The sequence below is a fragment of the Peromyscus leucopus genome, chromosome 14, assembly GCF_004664715.2.
Source record: "Peromyscus leucopus breed LL Stock chromosome 14, UCI_PerLeu_2.1, whole genome shotgun sequence".
Taxonomy (NCBI): domain Eukaryota; kingdom Metazoa; phylum Chordata; class Mammalia; order Rodentia; family Cricetidae; genus Peromyscus; species Peromyscus leucopus.
This window is the reverse complement of record NC_051075.1, coordinates 27605833-27625399: the sequence shown is the minus strand read 5'-3', so window position 1 is coordinate 27625399 and position 19567 is coordinate 27605833.

Here is a 19567-nt window from a genome sequence, read left to right as displayed (position 1 = left end):
TAAACTTTAGGCAAGAAACAGTAATGACCAAACTGTAGATAACTGGAAGAAAATTACCAAGCATTTCCACATGACTGCATGGCTTGCCTTCTTGTTGGACACTATTCCACAGATGAATCTTAAGACTTGCTGAGCTGTGTGGTAATCTCTTTGTGGTATATATTTTAGGCTGGAAAATGAGCAGAAATGCTTACATGCAGGTCAGAGCAAAACATGTTAACAACAAAACATTTACAATGTAGAAATATCAGACATTTATGTATTAGGCATTTTTATCAACATGTTTTCCGGACAACTCAAATTTAGTATTTTACAGCTAAAAATCAGATACAAAGAAACCCCAAGTTTATTTATAAGCCAAAATGTCAGCTTACTAATAAGAGAAGATATTAAAATGTCAACATAATTCTTCTAACATCTGAATTCTGCCTTCCCCAAGGTTGGAAGTAGCACTTCTAGATGACTTTGTGAGGAGCCCAGGCACAACACAAAATCCACCACTTCTGAGAATTATGTATACGAAAAGACTTTGTAAACTGTCTTACTTTGACCTTGTGACAAGTAAAATCATGAGCCTTCCTCAGAGTCTCAAGGCTTCTATTTTGCATGGTCATGGAGAAGGAATTCTAAGCCAGATGTATGGCTCACTATTATAATCTCAGCACAGCACTTAAGAGACTGAGACAGGAGGATTGTTGAGAATTCAAAGCCAGCCTGAGTTACAGTAAGACTTTGTCTCAAAAAACAGAAGGAAATGGTATAAGAATTCTAAGGAGTGCTCATTTCAGCAGCACATATACTAAAGCTGGAACAATACAAAGGAAACTAGAATAGCCCCTTTACACAGTAGGCTTATAGGAAATTCTCAAAATACGTGCATGCATGTGTCCATGTGTCCGTGTGTGTGTGTGTGTGTGTGTGTGTGTGTGTGTGTGTGTGTGTGAGAGAGAGAGAGAGAGAGAGAGAGAGAGAGAGAGAGAGAGAGAGAGAGAATGCCTGTCAAGATGGTACAATTCTATAACCCCAGTCCTTCAGAGTTGCAGGCAAGTGGATCAAGAGTTCAAAGTCATTCTTGGATACACACTGAGTTGCAAGAAAGCCTGGGCTATATGTGATCCTGCTTTAAAAACAAAAACAATAAAGCAAGATATGAAAGTAGAAGAGCAACCATTTGAGAAGGAAAATAGGTGAGGATGAGGAAACAAGAAAGGAAAATGAGGGGCAAATGAGGTGAACATGCATGAAATACTTATGAAAGCATTGTAATGAAATGCAACATTTTGTACAATATATGATCATTAAAATGTTAAAAAAAAATAGAGTAAAAGGTCTTACATGTTGAAGAAGACAAGGAGGAGGAGAAGGAAGAGAAGGAGGAGAAGGAGAGGAAGAGGAAGAAGAAGAATCATTGTTTCCAAAAGCAGGGTGGCACAGGCCATGTCCCAGAGACTGCCTAACAAGATGGAGCAATTGCATCACACACGGTGAGACCTCTCCACTTTGCTACTATCTTTGCTTGGCTTGCCCTCTATTGTACTCCTGCCCTGCCTTGGAGCTCCACAGCTCTTAGGAACAGTGAGCCAGGTTTCGATGGGTCTATAACCAACATTACTGTTGCTGTTTGATTAACTTGTTCAATAAATATAGACATACCCTTCTGATAAATACTACAGAGTGATTTCTAAGATACAGTGATTATGTTCCTTATAGAATACACTTACCCTCAACCTTAGGAAGACTGTGATAAGTATATTCATTATTATATCCAGGTAAGCAAATGTAAAATAGTAACAACAATGCCAGCAAGCATTCAGGAAAAGCTGGTGTTTATGTTTCAGTTAAGTAGCCTAGACAGAGCACATACAGGTTCCCCCACACTGTGTGAGAGTAGATCATTAGCACCTGGGCACTGGACCATGCTCACTTAAGAGATCAGTACAAGCATGAAAAACAGTGATCCAGCACTGGGACTCCATGGAGAAGCACAATTTACAATGAAATCTAATCTGTTGAGGAATGAACTTCAGGATGAAGTTAATCTGCTTTAGAGCATATGAGAAATAATATTTTGTACTAAAATAAAAATAATGCACTATAAAGCTCTCCACATAACATAATTACTGTGTACTCACATATTAATAGCCTATTTAATTAATAAATACCTGTTGGAACTATCCATGCAGATAGGCATTGCTTACAAGACACACAATTTCATGCCATTCATCCTTTCAAAAGTCACAGTGTAGAAAAATGAAACAGAATACAGAGAGCTATGGATTAAAGTCACTAATAGTAAGGATAAAAGGAAATGAAAGTATCAAAGAAAAGGAGTAAAAGCAAAATGGAACAAAGAACATAAATAATATGTATAACTGAAAACTTCAGAGGTCTTGAGACATAGAACAGAATTCCTAGGGCTCTGAAATGACAAGCCGAGATAATGTTCACCTAATACTCTCACATTTGTTCATTCTCTACAGAGAGCCTGGGCAAATATAATCCACATTTCCTTTAGATGGTCAATACAATTTCTGTCAGTGTAGTCAAACACAATAATAAATACTCCTAGGAGGAAAATCACCAGTTTGTCATAAAGAAATTTTACTTTTTCCTATAAAGCATCACAGCAAAATGAATTCAGGAAGATCTCTTGGCCACCAAGAGAATATAATTCACTTGAGCTTAAATGTACAAGTTGTAAACTTTTATTCTAATTTCTTAAATGCCTTTTTGGTTTCTTTATATCAGTAAAGTGCATTTTATAAATTTCACAATATATATATAACCAGCAAACAGATTCGTTAAAGTCTAACAAAGCACAAGGAAACTGTACACCAGCTACTACAGATAGCCTTGTAAAGGATTTAACTCCAAGTGACTGTGTACAGCATCTTTTATATATGAGTGTGTTTGCTTATTTGTTTTTTTATTCTGGAATGTGTGAGTGTGTGTGTGTGAGTGTTGCATGTGCACAAATATGTAGATATGTGAGTGGAGGCTAGAGAAGCACATCAAGATAAAATATACTTCTCCATCATTTTCTACTTTATTCCCTTGAAACAAGAGTCTCCCACTCAACCTGAAGCTCCCCATTTGAGCAAGGGTGGCTGACCAGTGAATTCTAAGAATCCCACACACACCCTAACGCTGGGTGTAAAGGCACATGTAGTCATGAATGTCCAACCTTTTACAGGGATGCTGGGGATTCAACTCAGGTCTTCCTAGTTACCACTAAACATCTTACCTACTAAGCCATCTCCCCAACCCCTCAGCATCACTCTAACTAGAACTCATTCTGTCTTACAAGGAACCTTGAAGAGTCTTGTTGGTGGCTATAGTTAGTTTTCTTACTCTTTGAGGGCCCACCACTGAGCTCCCAAATAAATACACAGATTTATTCTTACTTATAAATGGCCAGCCTTAGCTTGGCTTGTTTCTGGTCAGCTTTTCTAACTTAACTTCAATTATCCTATTTCTCTTTAGCTACATTTGCCTCTGGACTTTTACCTTTTTTATTTTTGTATCTTTCTTTCCTTCTTACTCCATGGCTGGCTATGTGGCTGGGTTGCCCCTCATGTCCTCCTCTCCTTCTCCTTTTCTCACTAATCCCTCCTCTTTCCTAGATTTCTCTTCCTGTTTATTCTGCCTGGCAGCCCTGCCTATCCCACTCTTCTGCTGCCTAGCAATTGGCCGTTCAGCACTTTATTAGACCAATCAGATGTTTTAGACAGGCACAGTAACACAGCTTTACAGAGTTAAACAAATGCAACATAGAAGAATGCAACACACCTTTGCATCATTAAACAAATGATTCCACAGCACAAACAAATGTAACTCATCTTAAACTAATATTCCACAACAGATGGCACTGTTTAGGATGTTTATCAGGTGTGGAGGAAGTAGGTCATGGTGGGGGGCAAGCCTTGAGGTTTCAAAAACCTCTAGCCATTCCCAGTGCTCGGTCTGCTTCCTGCTTGCAGCTTTAAAGTGTGAGCTCTCAGCTTGCTGCTCCAGTCACCATGCCTGCCTGCTGCCATACTCCCCTGCTGGGATACTGATAGACTCTTATGCTTCTGTAACTAGAAGGCCAAACCCCTCCTTCTATAAATTGCCTTGGTCATGGTGTTTTATCACAGCAACAGAAAAGTAACTAATAAATGGAGTTAAACTAAGCATCCAGTAACAAAGGAAGATCTATCAATTTGTTTACAGAGTCTGAAATGAACTTCAGTCTAGTGGGCATTTCCTTAAAATTCACCAAATCCAAGTGCTATTTGGAATTGTAGGTGTGTCTCTTTCCAATAGAGTGTATCAGCCAATGAATGGAAAGCACACTGAAGAAGAGCAGCACTACATACAATGCTTAAATTCACCAACCAGTCCATGTTGGAGATGTTCCCAGCTGAGGAGGTCCAGTCAGTGCCATCCCTTTCCTGAGTTCTGAACCCATTTAAAAATAAGACAACTTGTGTGACACACATAGGATACCAATATATTGTCCTTGTCATAGACAAAGGCCGAGGAGAAAGAAAGGCTTGGAAACTCCGGGTCCTCCATTCAGACTCCCAGAGAGGCAACCCACTGAAAGTTTGAATCCACAGAGAAAATTACTTATCCTTTTCAGTCTCCTCTAGCCCAGAGGAAAAAAACATCTTCCTAAACATCTTTCACTTAGGACTACCAATAGGCTTTTAAGATCTGATAAAAACACATGAGTGCCGTTATCTGCTAGATACATAGTTCAGTCAACTTTGAAGAGTGGAGCAGAAGAACAGGCATGTTGGGGGCAGGGAATTTTCCCTCAAAGAAACCAGAAGAGTGAAGAAGAACCTCACATCACAGTTCACAAGGATGCACAGTGCAGTCATCCTTCAAAGGTGGATCCCAGATTCACTAACACCATGTTGGCATAAGTGGGCACAAGTACAAGATAAGGATCAGAAGAGAGGTCTTGCCCTTCTGCTAGCCCCTCAAGAAGCAAACAAAGAACAACCCTACCCCACTATGCTCTCCCTTCTTAGTAGACAAAAAAAGAACAACTTGGGGAGATGCTGGTTATTCAGAGGAATGACCTGGGGAAAGTGAGCAATCCATGGCAGGTATAGTTCCTGTCTACAAAAGAAAGGAAATCATTCCTTTTATAAGACACTAAGTCTTGGTGTATACCTCCCCCATTAGATGATGGCTCATTGTTCAATCTACCCTAAGTGAGCTCACAGGTTCGTGGTTTCAGAAGTCCACCTGCCATATCACAAATCCCTCATTAGGAGTATGTAAGGGAGAGAGAGCTGTCAAGTCTTCCTATCACAATTTCTAGATATCCAGAAATAGCAGTGAGCTTATTTGAGCATTTCAAACATCCTTCATGGAATAGCAGCTAATAAGCAAAAAGGAAAGGAAGAACATGATGCCTTCTTAACAATAGAAACTGATTTGATATTTTTATGATGAATTATTCTACACGTTTGAAGAAGCTTAACAGCTAGAAATTAGTAGATTCAACTTGGCTGTAATTGAATCAGCTTACAGTTTACTGGGAGGAAATGAGATGATAAGAGAGGGAAGTAAAGTAGACTCAAATTAGAAGGACCTTGACCTTTTAGTAAGGAGTGGCCTTCAATAGTAGGTGAAATCGGTATCTATTCACTTAAATACATTTCTAACATGTGGTCTAACAGAGACATATTCCAAAAACAATATGTATAATGCTAGAAGAGAAATCCCCATTCATAAATGTTGAAAGCTCATTGAGTAATAATGAGTTCTTATTATTGCTTCCTGGTAGAAATATGTCCTAACAGTATAATATCGCCTTCAATTAATTAATTCTCCAATCATTTATCACAGTGTAGCAACTTGCTAGTAAGGCTCACAGTTCAGTGAAGGGAAGGGCCCTCATCCACTTCCACAAGCAGTGGGCTGCTTTGACTCTGCTACACAATCATAAGTGATGCTACTCATATATCTATTTAATTGCAGCTGTTCAATCACGAAACCACAAAACTACAGAGCAAGGTGGCCCACAAGTTCCATTTCTTCAGAAGAAACCAAATGCAACTTCTGTTATCTCTCTACATCTTTACCAGGTCTATGCACTATTTTTTTCACTCTCTTGTTCATCATACTCCCATTGCCACCTCCCACCCTAGTTTTTCATCTTCTTTTTTTAATTTTATATAAGAGATTTTCTAGTCATTTTACATATCAACCACAGATTCTCCTGTCCTCCCTCCTCCCATCCCCAAGCCTTCCCCCACAGTCTATCCCCCATTCCCACCTCTTCCAAGGCAAGGTCTCCCTTAGGGAGTCAGTCCAGCCTGGTATATTCAGTTGAGGCAGGTCCAGTCCCTTCCTCCCTGTACCAAGGCTGAGCAAAGTGTCTCAGCATGAAGATTCCACCTGAATAGGAAGAAGAAGAGTGCTAGAGAGGTCCCCAGAAATCCACAAAGATGACTCCACTATAGACTACTGGCAATAGTTGAGAGAGTGCCTGAGTTGACCTACTCTAGTGATCGGATGGCCGAACACCCTAACTAGTTTGTTTTCTTCTCACTCTTATCTGTTTTTATATCAGGCATGGATTCCAGAAGGCACCCACCGCTTACATGACAGCATGACTTAATAAACATTCCTCCTTGCGCCTCTGTGGGGCACTGCTCTGCGGAAGTGCTTCAGAAACGGGCAACAAGTGTGCTGTGTGACTGATGTCAATGTCGGTTTACCAATTAAAACATTCCCAGTGTATTTAAACTTTAGTAAAGTGTTCAGAATTACCATTTCTATATAATACTATAGACATGTTTAGACTTGTAATAAAAACTTGAAATGGTATATATTTTTGTTTTGTTTTGTTTTTAGGCTAACCACTGATTTGTGACCTATGTCAATGTTTCAAAAGCTCTTGAAACAACTGAAAGGCAAAATGTGTCTAATAATGACATAAAGTGTAAAACACCAAACTTATTTGCACTTTACTTGGTGCAGGGAGGAGGGCCTTGGACCTGCCTCAGCTGAATGTGCCAGGCTCTCCTGACTCCCCATGAGAGACCTTGCCCTGGAGGATGTGGAAATGGGGGGTGGGTTGTGGGGAAGGGCTGGGGGGGCGGGAGGAGGGAGGACAGGGGAATCTGTGGTTGGTATGTATAATGAATAGAAAATCTCTTAAATAAAAAAAAAAAGAAAACAAAAAAATCCAATACATACATGTTAAAAAAAAAAAAGGAATCCTTTTTGTCAAGGATTCTTTTGTCAAACCTTTCTGTCAAGAGCTACTTAGACATAGGATAAAGCATTTAAGAAATCACAGTAAGTTTTACAGCCCAGATCACAGTAAGTTTATAGTATCTCATGCCTATAACCCCAGAACTCAAAAGGCTGTGGCAGAAGAAATTCTGTGAATTTGAGGCCAGCCTGGGATACATAATGAGTTAGAAGGCAACCAAGTCTATACAGTAAGACCCCATCTTCAGGGCAGAGGGTGCTTCCTTGTAGTTTCAAAATCTTCATTTTCTATGAAACCCTTTGAAAAGCATCACGTTCCTTGATTAATTCACATTTCAGACTGCAGTGTGTCTCTGTACTTCTGCTTTCCACTTGCATCAGAATTTTACATCATTAGGGCATTCCAAGACTTAGCAGGCCGCTGCTGTTGTGGATATTGCTCTGTATAAATAAAACACTGATGGCCAGTGATCAGACAGGAAGTATAGGTGGGACAAGGAGAGAAGAGAATTGGGGAAACAGGAAAAAGGACGGAGAGACCCTGCAGCCACCGCCAGGACAAGCAACATGTAAAGACGCTGGTAAGCCACAAGTGACGCGGTAAGGTATAGATTTATAGAAATGGGTTAATTTAAGATATAAGAACAGTTAGCAAGAAGCCTGCCATGGCCATATAGTTTATAAGTAATATAAGTGTCAGAGTGATTATTTTATACATGGATTGTGGGACTGCGGGGCTTGGTGGAGCCTGGAGAGAAGCCCTCCAGCAACACGCTGCTGATTCAGAAGCATAAAAATCATCCTTCTTCAATGGACAGTAAAACCCGTACCAATGAACAGTAAATACACTCTTTGTTCCTACATCCATGACCAGAATGCACCAAAGCTTCTAACATCCTCTCAAATGTTCTGTACCAAAGAAGATTTCTAGAAAGTCTGCGGATGTGACTGAAGTCTCTAATCATGACTGACGTTTACCTCCTTTCATTCTTGACATCTGCATTCCTTTGGTTTAGAAACAGTGAGTGGGGTGCAAAGTCTAAAGCCTTGTGTGTAAAATTTATATCCCTCATTTCAAGACTGGCCAGAAATTGCTCAGAGCTTCCTTTTATAATAAGCACTATATAGTCAATCATCTTTTTCCTGAGATTTAAATCAATTAAAAAATTCCATATGGCTTCTAATCTTACATGTGTCGATCATAGCTAAAGATATCTAAAGTTAAATGCCTATAGTTGCATGGGGTGAGGGTGAGGGCTCCAACTTTGACAAACTAATTGAACAGTCTGAATTCAGGTGGTTCCAAACATGAACTGCTTTATTTTCTTCAGTGAATGTCATTTTAAATCCACACCCATCCCCCATTCCACCAACCCCTATACACATTCTACAAACAAAAACAAAAAACAATCTGAGCCACAGTCTATAATTGATTGGCAGAACTTTGATCTATGAAATTTTCTAATCCTACTCAAACTGAAAACTTCAATTTAACATTCAATGAACCCTCTTAACTCATGCAAACCTTAAGTTTCTCCTTCCTGACTCTATTTTTCATTCTGTCATTTCCTTTGGTGGAACCAGAAGTAGGGGTTAGAGAAGAGAAATGTACATAAAACATTGTTATGGATCTGCACAGTTCATCTTTCCTCCGCCAAAGGCGGTCTGCACCAATGCATCAAAGGGCCTCTTTCAAACACAGGGAACTTCTACCGACTGTCTTTTGAGACTGCCTCTCCAGGGCACAGCCTTCTCAGACCAAACACTCAGGTCAGAGCTGGTCACAAATGCCAATGTTATGGGGCTAAACAACAAGATCATCAGACTCCTTCACACTGATCGCCCAACGTAAAATCACTGCCTTTTGGTTTCTTAAACACCAGGGTTATATAAAGGAACAGAACTGGTGTGTGTGTGTGTGTGTGTGTGTGTGTGTGTGTGTGTGTGTGTGTGTGTGGTTTCTTATATACATGTTAGGGTTTATTGTGTGTTATATATATATATATGTATGCATATATTCATAATATTATGCTAGGATTTATTAGATTGGCTTGCACAATATGGTCCTGATAGTCCAACAACGGCTACCTCAGACCAGAAAAGGCTGGGAATCAGGTAATTGCTCAGACTACTACCCTGGATGCCTCAGGCAATCCCAGTCTAGTGCTGAAAGCCTGGAGGATCCTTGGAAGCTGCTGATCTTCAAACAATCTTAGAAACCTGAAGAGGGTGACTCTGATATTGGCTACGGAACATTCCAGCAACAGGATAGATTAACTTACCTGTGGGAATGAGAGCAAGCAGGCTTTAAAAAGCAAAGCACCCTACATCTGGGTCCTTCTATCTGGGCTGCCACCAGAAGGTGCCACCCAAAATTAGGATGGGTCTCCCTACTTCAAATAATCTTATCCAAAAGATCAGATGCTAGGAGTGCCAAGCAGCTTGGGTTTTAGGTGATTATAGATGTGGCCAGAATAACAAGATTATCCATCACACTTACCTTCATAAACTATGGGTTATGACCCCTCTATATAATCATCATGTAACAGAAGGTAGAAGGTCACAAAAAAAGTGACACCTGTGAAATATTTAGAATGTACAAGGACCAAAAATTAATTGAAAGTGCATAAGGAACCCAAGGTGTTCCTGGAAGCATGTGTCATGTGTATCACAGGATCTCCCTCAACGTTGGTACTGAGCACACATGCCATGTCCTTGCACAATGCTGATTAATGCTGCCTGAAGATTCTCAGCTTAGTTTTGAGACTATGGCATATTACAAATTGCAGTGGTTTTACCACACATTCAAAAAAAATTCTCCTGTGGAAACACAATGCTTTAATTACAAAACAAAAACAAAGACAATATTTTCTACTGTCATTCTTCAGTGTGCAGGTATCAAATTAGCATATCTGTATTGTATCATTAGAACGTTTTACTTTTAGAAACTTATTTTGAATTGTAGTTGACTTAAGTTTCATTTTTTAAGCAGTTGTTCAGTAAATTTTTGCTTAAGATTAAGATAAGATTTCTAACAATTTCAAAAATGGTCCTAACCATTTTTTCCCATTTTTGTACTACATATTTATCTGAAGCAGCATTCTTAACACTGATTATTGTAAAATCCAAATACTGATCAATTCTGAAAAACATTGATGGGTGCTTTGCTGCAGTGTCAAATATCTATCTACTATTTAATTCTTTGTGTAAAAATGAGCACATCTGTCTGTCTCATTAGCAGCATGTTTTCTTTCATCTTTAAAAAATGGCAAAAGGATAAGCATGCCAAAAATTGCTCTAAAATATATCCCTTTATGATTTATTATCAGCAAAGGTTTAATTTGTATACATACATGAGATTGTGTAAAAACTGATCAAATAAAAAAGTGTGGAAGGTAGAGAAACTTTTAGAAGCCATCCTGCCCCCATCCCGCCCCACCCTGCCCTCAGCAATGGGAACATGAGCGCCTAGACTGCTCACTCCTCTGCTTTGAGCTGTTCTGTTTGCTCCCTGTCAGCTACACACTCATGGAACAGATCAACCCAACTCTGTGGGAGCAAAAGTCTAAACCAGGCTTACTATATCAATGCCAGCGTTGTCCAGGCACCCCCTCTTCCTGTGAGGTATTCTGTTGAAACCTAATTTTCTTGACATGTACTTGGATGGCTCTGAGGAAGGGGCAAGACACAACACTCCTTTCAAGTCAAAAACTAAGACCCATAATTAATGCCTTTGCATCCTTCTTTGGACACACAATCTTTAGCTTATATCTGTAGGTGGTTATAGGTGGAGTAGCTAGCAAATTCAACTGTCTCTTTTGATCTATTATGTTTTAGGAGTAGTTTTTGCACTTTATATTTTTGACTATCCTGTTATACAAATAATATAAATGGGGAGATCACAAGGTTAATTGATAACTCTCTAGAATGTAGAGTTTCTATTATTTTTCTATTTTGAAGTTTTAGCAAAAAAATCCCCAAAACAATAAAAGTTTCATTCAGCAACATCCTGCATACACATTGTTAACCAAAGTCTAGAAAATGAGAATTGTTTTTAGCCTCAGGAAATCCCAGAATTCATATTTCCTTATAAAATATGAGAGATTTATAACATAACATCATTATTGGCCTGGAAAGGACATTTCTAGAGGTAATCGATGGGAGTTGTTTCAATAAAAGGTTGTTTCTTCATCTTTTTCATCTTGTTCAAGGCTTGTGAAAACAAGTAGAAATAACTATGACTGGACAATCACCCCCCTTCATATCGTGAGAGAATTAAAATCAAGAATAAAAGCTCTTCTTTGAGAGATATTGGTAAATGACAACCCCCTTTTATTTCTGTGATTAATGAAATTACTTTAAGCCTTTACTCCATCTCTTAAATTGAGGTACAAGTCTGTGTACTGTTGGCTGTAGTGGGGTTGTTTGGCTCTTTCATGTCAGCAGTCTCCCTTTCTATCCCATTCTACTCCTCATCTCATAGTTGATCCATTGTGTTAAGATTCATGTTTTCAGGGAGTTTCTCCGTAGAATCAGTCAGCAGGAGTGTATACTCTGAAAGTGTTTTTCTTCTGACTATTGCTGGGTATGAGAAGTTCCTGGACTCTTCTCTCCTTGGCTCATGTGCAGACTTCTGGATGGTTGGTTGGGGTTCTGTATCAGTCACTCCATGTTGCATTCTTTGATTTTTGTTTTGTTATGGTTGTGTTAATGTGGAAGATCTCTCCTAATCATGTGCCTTTTTTGACATTGTATGCAGGAATTTTTCTGATTTCCATTTTATTCAATCTGAGGCAGTGGCTTTCAGAATCCTTTTCCACTTTCATGCTGCCTGAGGTATTGGGACTGGAGGGTGAGGTGTCTTGCCCAAGACAGAATACAGTGTTTGTTGGAGAACTATGAGCAGTGGTCCCTCTGATTTCCAGTCACCGGTTTCAATTTTCCAGATTTGGACTTCTACTTAGCTCAGCCCATCTGTTGAAAACAGAAGATAGGAAGCAATTCCTGTCTCTTCACTGATTACATGATTCTGTGTAGGAGCTTTTACTCTGCATTTTTTTTCCTAACTTACCACAGTAAGATACTTGGGTTTAACTATTTTGGATGGGCCTTTGCTGAAATAAAACTTCCTTCTTGAAGTCCCAATTCTGGGCTATTTTCTCTCCTCATAATCACAGAGTTTTGACATTCCTTAGAACTCATCCTCATCTCAGATCCTTGGGCCAATTCCACAGAGAAAGGAAGTTCCAAAGTATCTTAAAATCCTTAAAAGAGTCAAAAACACCTTAAAGATCCATAATGTGATTGGATGTTTTTTGAGTTAGCTAATTCAATTAAGAAAATAGGAATTTAAGGGAATTTATAACTTGTCATAGTTAGGAAGTAAGGAGCAGTATTTTACTTACGCGTTCAACCTCAAAGCCCTGATCACTCTATTGAACCCTACAGTCTGCTGGCAAATATTTAACAATGGGATTGGGTGCCATCTGTGACATCTGTGGTTCTGTAATATGATCACCTACTATGATCAATTACGATTGCTAATGCATCAATCAGCTCAGAAGCTCTTCCCAGGCAATGCCAGCCTGTTCCCACATGCTAATAGTATTCTGTACTGATACCCAACAGCTGATTTCCTACTATGCAACAATCAAACTTCTTCCCCTCTGTGCTCTCCTTGAACCCCGGGTCCATATCTAGATTCTCTTACTAATCTTTGTGAAGTATTCTTTAATCGGTTCTCTTGCATCGTAAGAGCCTAGATCCCTGCTGTGCGTTTGTAGATTCTTAGCCAATGCCTGTGCACCAATACCACAGCCCTGATAACCAAACATAAATACAATTAATAACATTAATCAGATGACCACCTTGGCTCTTGAGATTAAGCTACCTAAGATTCCCCTTCCTCTACTGTTCATCATCTTCCTCTTGACTATCACCATAGGGTGTACCTATGTCATCCCTTCTGCACAGATCAGGGTCCTGATCTTCAGTACTTGTTATCTGCTTCAGTGAACTTTCCCCTAGTGAATGCATTCCAGAACATGACACAAAACCAAAAGTATGTCCAAAAAGATGAAAACAAGTGTACACTTCTATATGCCTGTGATAAATAGTCATGTTCCCTCTCACTAGGGTTGGAACAGTCACAGCCACTGCTTCCACTAACATCATACACAGGACATCAGTGTAACTGGACTAACACTGCCTGCTGTAACCATAAATATCCATCTTCCACTATTTTGTAGTTTTCTGAATATAAAACTGAGCATTGTGCCCTCCTATATGAAACAGTAGCATACACACTGTCTGCTATAGATAGCACAGACATGCAATTTCTGCAAGCTATTTAAAAGCCGGAGGAGCCGTTTCCCTAATTTCAGCATCCTATAAAAAAAATCAGTTAATGAATAATGAATCCAGTCATTATTGTTGCATAAATCAGAGGCAAAATCATGCAATGGAGTAAAAGCAAGAAAGGGGGAACTTGGATTCCAAGCTAAATATAAGACTACAAATTAAAATGATACCTCAAAACGCTAAATGAAAATACTAGCATACTCAAATTTCATGACTTAGAAATTAACTTGATTCAAAACTCCTGGGATTTAAAAAGCACTGAAAAGGGATTAAGTCTTGATAATTTACAACTTTTATGAAAGGACTAACACTTGATAAGAGGTTAACTGAATTCAATGACATTTCTTAGGAATCAAAGGCAACTTGTCTTATCTACTCACAGCTTGACAATGTCTAGGTCTCATCTCATTACCCAAAAAGCAAGGTTCTCACTGGAATCAGCTGCAAACCACATATTCCAATTGATTTACAATAATTTAAAACAATTAAACAATTAGGGCTTTGGCGACTTTAGACATTCTCTGTAGTTCTCCCAACTGTTCACTATGTGAACAGTTTAATGAGTAGCTCAACAATTTTTTTTAGATATTTCAATGGTTGCTTGCAATACACATTGAAAGTCTAATTCAAATACTGACATTACCAACTGTAATGTTGCACTGACATCTACCAATGAAACACTTAGAAAAAGGCAGGTAATACACATCAGCCTGATAGATAACCAAATGTATTATAAACCAAATTACTAAGAAAATCCAGTTTGAAATGTAAAAACTCACAAGATAGCCTTAAAAACTAATAAATCACAATGAATTTATACAAAAGTTTGTTCTCTCTGAATTCAACTTTTAAGCTGTGTGAGAGTTTTTGTGCTGTTCAAGTAGAGGGCAGTGATGTGGCAAGCATTCAGACAGGAGGAAAATCCCCCATGAAAAGGACTTTAAAGGGGAAGTTCCTTAATTGCTGCTCCTGATTTGTATGACAGAATTTTGATTGCAATATTCCTTCAGGGCCTCTTCACATTTATTCACACAAATAGCAATGCTTATATGGTTCCTGTGGTTGATGCAAGAAACATGACTCTCACTTCAAAGGGAATGAAACAGACTTTGTTCTGGAGTTCAGTTATGAGTGATCATACTCTGGGAACACAGATTCAGGTTATCCCAAATTCCATGTTTCTACAAAATAAGACATCCATGAGTTTTATACAAACAAAAGAGAGTCATACAACAAATCACTGTTTAAACACATTAGTGGAAACATTGGGTTGATGGGTTATAGCTAAATAAGAAGACCTCTGCTATAGGCCTTGGATTCTACAACCTTTTTTGGTTGGTAGAAGTTGGAGATCTTGTCATAAATTTCCAATTTACCTATCAGTCACAAGGCTGTTAGGTCACATAGAGAGACAGGCATAAATAGCTATTAAGAACATTAAAATGGCCCCAGATAATTTGACTCTGGACCTACAACATCTCAGCCTCTGCCCATCATTGATGTTCTAATCCATTATAGACTTGGAGAAGGCTCACTGTATATATGTATACATTATTATATATACATAAATATATACCAAACATTTCCACAGAAGAAAAATTAAAATCACTAGTTAACACAAGAGTTGTGATTGAGTTAATAATTTGAATATTCTAAGCAATCTTTCCTTTAGAAACCTGATTAAGTAGAATTAAATATAAATATTACATTATGAGAAGGGAATTTTCAAAGTGTAAGCTTGCTACATAAAAAGCAATTTAAGCAGAGAGATTGTAATGTTCCTGTCACCACAAAAGAGTTGAGTGTCACACTGGAACACCCTGAGTCTTTTAGAAATGTGCAACATGATAGCATAAATGTCCCACTTAACTAAATTATAAACATAATTATAATTGTTTAAAAATCATGGTCATATTGCTGGAATTTTCCACAAGAATTGCTACAAAAGACAAAAAGTCAGTGTGCTGGGGAAATGGTGTATTACAAAGAGCTACATGCTGCCAAGCCTGAAGACCTGAGTTTGTCCCCAGGGGACTCACATATGGAGTGAGAACACTGACTCCCACAATTATCCTCTCATTGCCATGGTATTACATGGAGTGTGTATGTGTGTGCACAAACATACACACACACACACACACACACACACAAATAAATAATAAATATATGTGTAAGTAATTTTTTCAGGAAAGTAAAGTTGGGTAAAAACAATTAGTTTAGTTTTGTCTTCACTTGAAAAAAAACAAAGGTCTTAATGTTAACACAGACAATAACTAAGAAAAATTATTATTCAACACAAATCTTTCCTTTTTTTTTAGACTCTCACCTACTTAAAATGCAAACCAAATCACCATGCCCTGACCTATTCTCTCCAATTTCTGAATGTCAAACACTTAGAAAATTGTTGGCTGTCAAGAGTTCAGAGTCTGTGGAAACAGAGAAACTGGACATTTGGCATTTCAAGACTCTGAAACAAGTGATTTAATTATTTAATTAGTGTAAGGAGAAAAAAGCGCCTATGTGGTGATCCAAGCACACACGCTGTCCCCAGAAATGGCCCTCAAATTGTAAAATAAGAACTGGGGAAGAGGACAAAATGTCACTAGCTTGTATAAGCACAAATTAACTTAGATTTCAATGATAATAAAACCTACTTTATCAAAAACATGATTTAATTACCATGATTAAATAAAATTGCAGTTAGCTAAAGAATGCTTTTTGTAGGTTTCTGATGAAGTTATGGAGAGTTTTGTTCCTCCATAATTTACTTAATGATAAAATTGGGACATTATTTGGAAAAACATCTGTTAATGTTTCCCTTCAATATCGTTTCATTTGATCATTTTTTGAGCCTAAAAATAACTTAAACTGGGTTTGGAGAGATGGCTCAGTAGTTAGGAGTACTTACTGATCTTGTAGAGGGCCCTTGTTCAGTTCCAAGCACTGACATCAGACAGCTCACAGTTGCCTGTAATTCCAGTTTTAAGGGATCCAGTGCATGCATGTGGTGCACATATATTCACATAGGCCGGTCTGTTTTGCCTTCTGTTGCTGAGGTAAAACACTGACCAGGGTTTACTTGGCTTACAGGTTACAGTTCATCGTCAAGGAAACTGAGACAGTAAATGAAGACAGGGAATGGGAAGTGAAACAGGGACCATATCGGAATGCTATTTACTGGTTGAAACAAGGACCATAATGGAATTGGTTGAATTTCATGCTCACAGCAACCTTTCTTATATAACCCAGGACCACCTGCCCAGGGGTGGCAAGGCCCACAAGTCATCTATACTCTCTTCCCAAATGCTGCCATTACAAGCAGGTACCAAGATATCCATCAGGGATCCAACCCATGGCTTCAAGAATGCTAGGCAAGCACTCTACTACCTAAGCTATATTCCAAACTTAGCTTTAGAATTCATGTAAAAAGTAAGGAAAATAAATACACACATACACACACACACACAACCACCACCACCACCAAAGGTTGTGAATAAGTCCACATTTCCCAGTGTGTTCCTTGGAAACCTAGGTCTAAGTATCTTTTCCTTGAGTAGATTTTTGTTTTGCTACATCCTCCTTTCACCAGGCTTTATATTTTTACACATCAAATATAGGAGAAAACGCATAATTACTCTTCAAAAGGGAAACAAATGCCCAGATTTTAAAGAAACGACTGAAGAGATTGCTTAGTGGTTGCTACTCTTGCAGAGGACCCAGGCACAGTTCCCAGCACCCACACGGAGCCTCACAACCATCTGTAACTGCAGTACCAGGGAATGGAATCTGATGCCCTCCTCTGACCTCCGAGGGCATCAGGTACATAAACAGAACACTTACATATATGCAAGCAAAAATAACAATAATTAAATAATAGAAGCAATGATTACCAGCACTCCCAAAGTCTCTTTGAGTCCTCTGTGAGTAACCACTGTCCTGTTATCTAACACTATATTTCCTGTTAATAAACTTTTTAGAATCATCCAGTATTACTGCCTTTGCGTATGAATGCAATTGATCAAAATTACATTTGAAAAATTTATTTATTTATTTATTTAGGTTTTTCAAGACAGGGTTTCTCTGTGTAGCTCTGGTGTCTGTCCTGGATCTCGCTCTGTAGACCAGGCTGGCCTCGAACTCACAGAGATCCGCCTGGCTCTGCCTCCCAAGTGCTGGATGTTGCCTTGTATAGTCATTTGTTCATTCTCGCTGCTGTGCTATTTCATTATTAAGTTCATCACACTCTGTTCAACCATTCTACTGTTGAGAAACATTTGAGCTGTTCCTATGAACATTCTAGCACATCCTTTACTAAATATATATGTACTTTTTTGATGGGCATATACTCTGTGAGTTCCTTGAATTATGTTGGACTGTAAAACAAGCCATATGTTCGTTGTGAGTCATTCCTGCCAGCCAGTCTTCTCAACTGGTGCACTAGTCAGTGCTCCCACCACTGTGGATGAGGGGGCCATCACCCCACTTCCTTCCCAGCACTTGAAGTTTTCTTTGTGATGTAGTGTCACTGAGCTGCCCAAGATAAATTCTAGCTACTGAACTCACGTAAGTCTCCTGCCTCAGGCCCTGAAGCTGGGCTGTGTACCATCATACCCTGCTGCACTGGAAATTTCTACTTTAACAGTTCCTTTATGATTATGTTGCAGCTTCATTTGCATTTACCCAATGCCTGGCAATTTGCATAGTTTCATCGGCCTCTGTTGGCTATTTAAATGTCCTCATACGTGACTGACTGAATCCATTTCTTTAGGTCATCTCCACTTTTAAATGATTTGTAGACACTTTGGTCTTTATGTAAAGTTTTTATTGAAGAATGTGTGTGTGTGTGTGTGTGTGTGTGTGTGTGTGTGTGGTGTGTGTGTGTGATGTGTTCGTTGTGTGGTGTGGTGAGTTTGGTGTGTGTATATGTGTGACTATGTGGTGTGTGTGGTATGTGGTGTGTGGTATGTGGTGTGTGTGTGTAGTGAGTGTGTGTCGTGTATGTGTGTATGTGGTATGTATGGTATGTATGTGTGGTGTGTATTATGTGTGTGAATGAGAGAGAGAGAGATGTGGGGGTGTGGTTTGTGTGTGTGATATGTGTGTATACATGTGTGTATATAAACAAATATCTCACCCATGTCTACATCTTATCATATTATTCCCTTAATAGCTAATTTGATAAAGAGAATTTAATTCACACACAGGACTATTTACTATTCCTTTCCCTCTACATAGCTTATAAAGAATTTTTTTCCTTCCATATCATAAAGATAGGCTTTATCCTATGTCACAAACATACTCTCTTAGGCTTTCTTCTGAAAGTCATGCTGATTTACCTTTCCTAATCATCCAAGAAGCAAGAATCATTTTTACTTCCATGGATATCCAATCCATTTAATGTCTTTTATTGAAAAGAGCATTCTTTATCTGCTGCACCACAGGGCCACCTTCATCACAGCTTGCTGTTAGCTCTACTACCGGCTTCCCCCTCCATTCCAAAGCCAGACTGTCTGTGTGCCAGAACATACTGTCTTAATTATGAGTTCATGAAATCTTAAATAAAAATGTGTGTGTGTGTTATATGAAGAAAAACTAGTTGAATAGATACATAATGCTACCATACATATAATGAAGAAAGAGAGAGTAAGTGTGTGTGTGTGTGTGTGTGTGTGTGTGTGTGTGTGTGTGTGTGTTAAAAATATATTCCCAAATTAGATTTAATTCTGGAACATTTTTTTCCATTGAACATCTTGTAGAACCAGTGTTCTAAACAGTACACTTTTGGGAACCAAGTAGATACATTTTCAGGTAGTAAGACCTGACCCCCAGGCTAAGGTTGCTTATGAAAACTTACAGCTCTCAGCATGAGACAGGCCTTCTAATTTCCTTCACAAGTTGTATGAGATCAATTACATTAAGCTCTCACCATCTAGGTGCTTCAAAGGAGACAGGGATCTACGTGTAGGAATATAGTGGGTAGAATAAA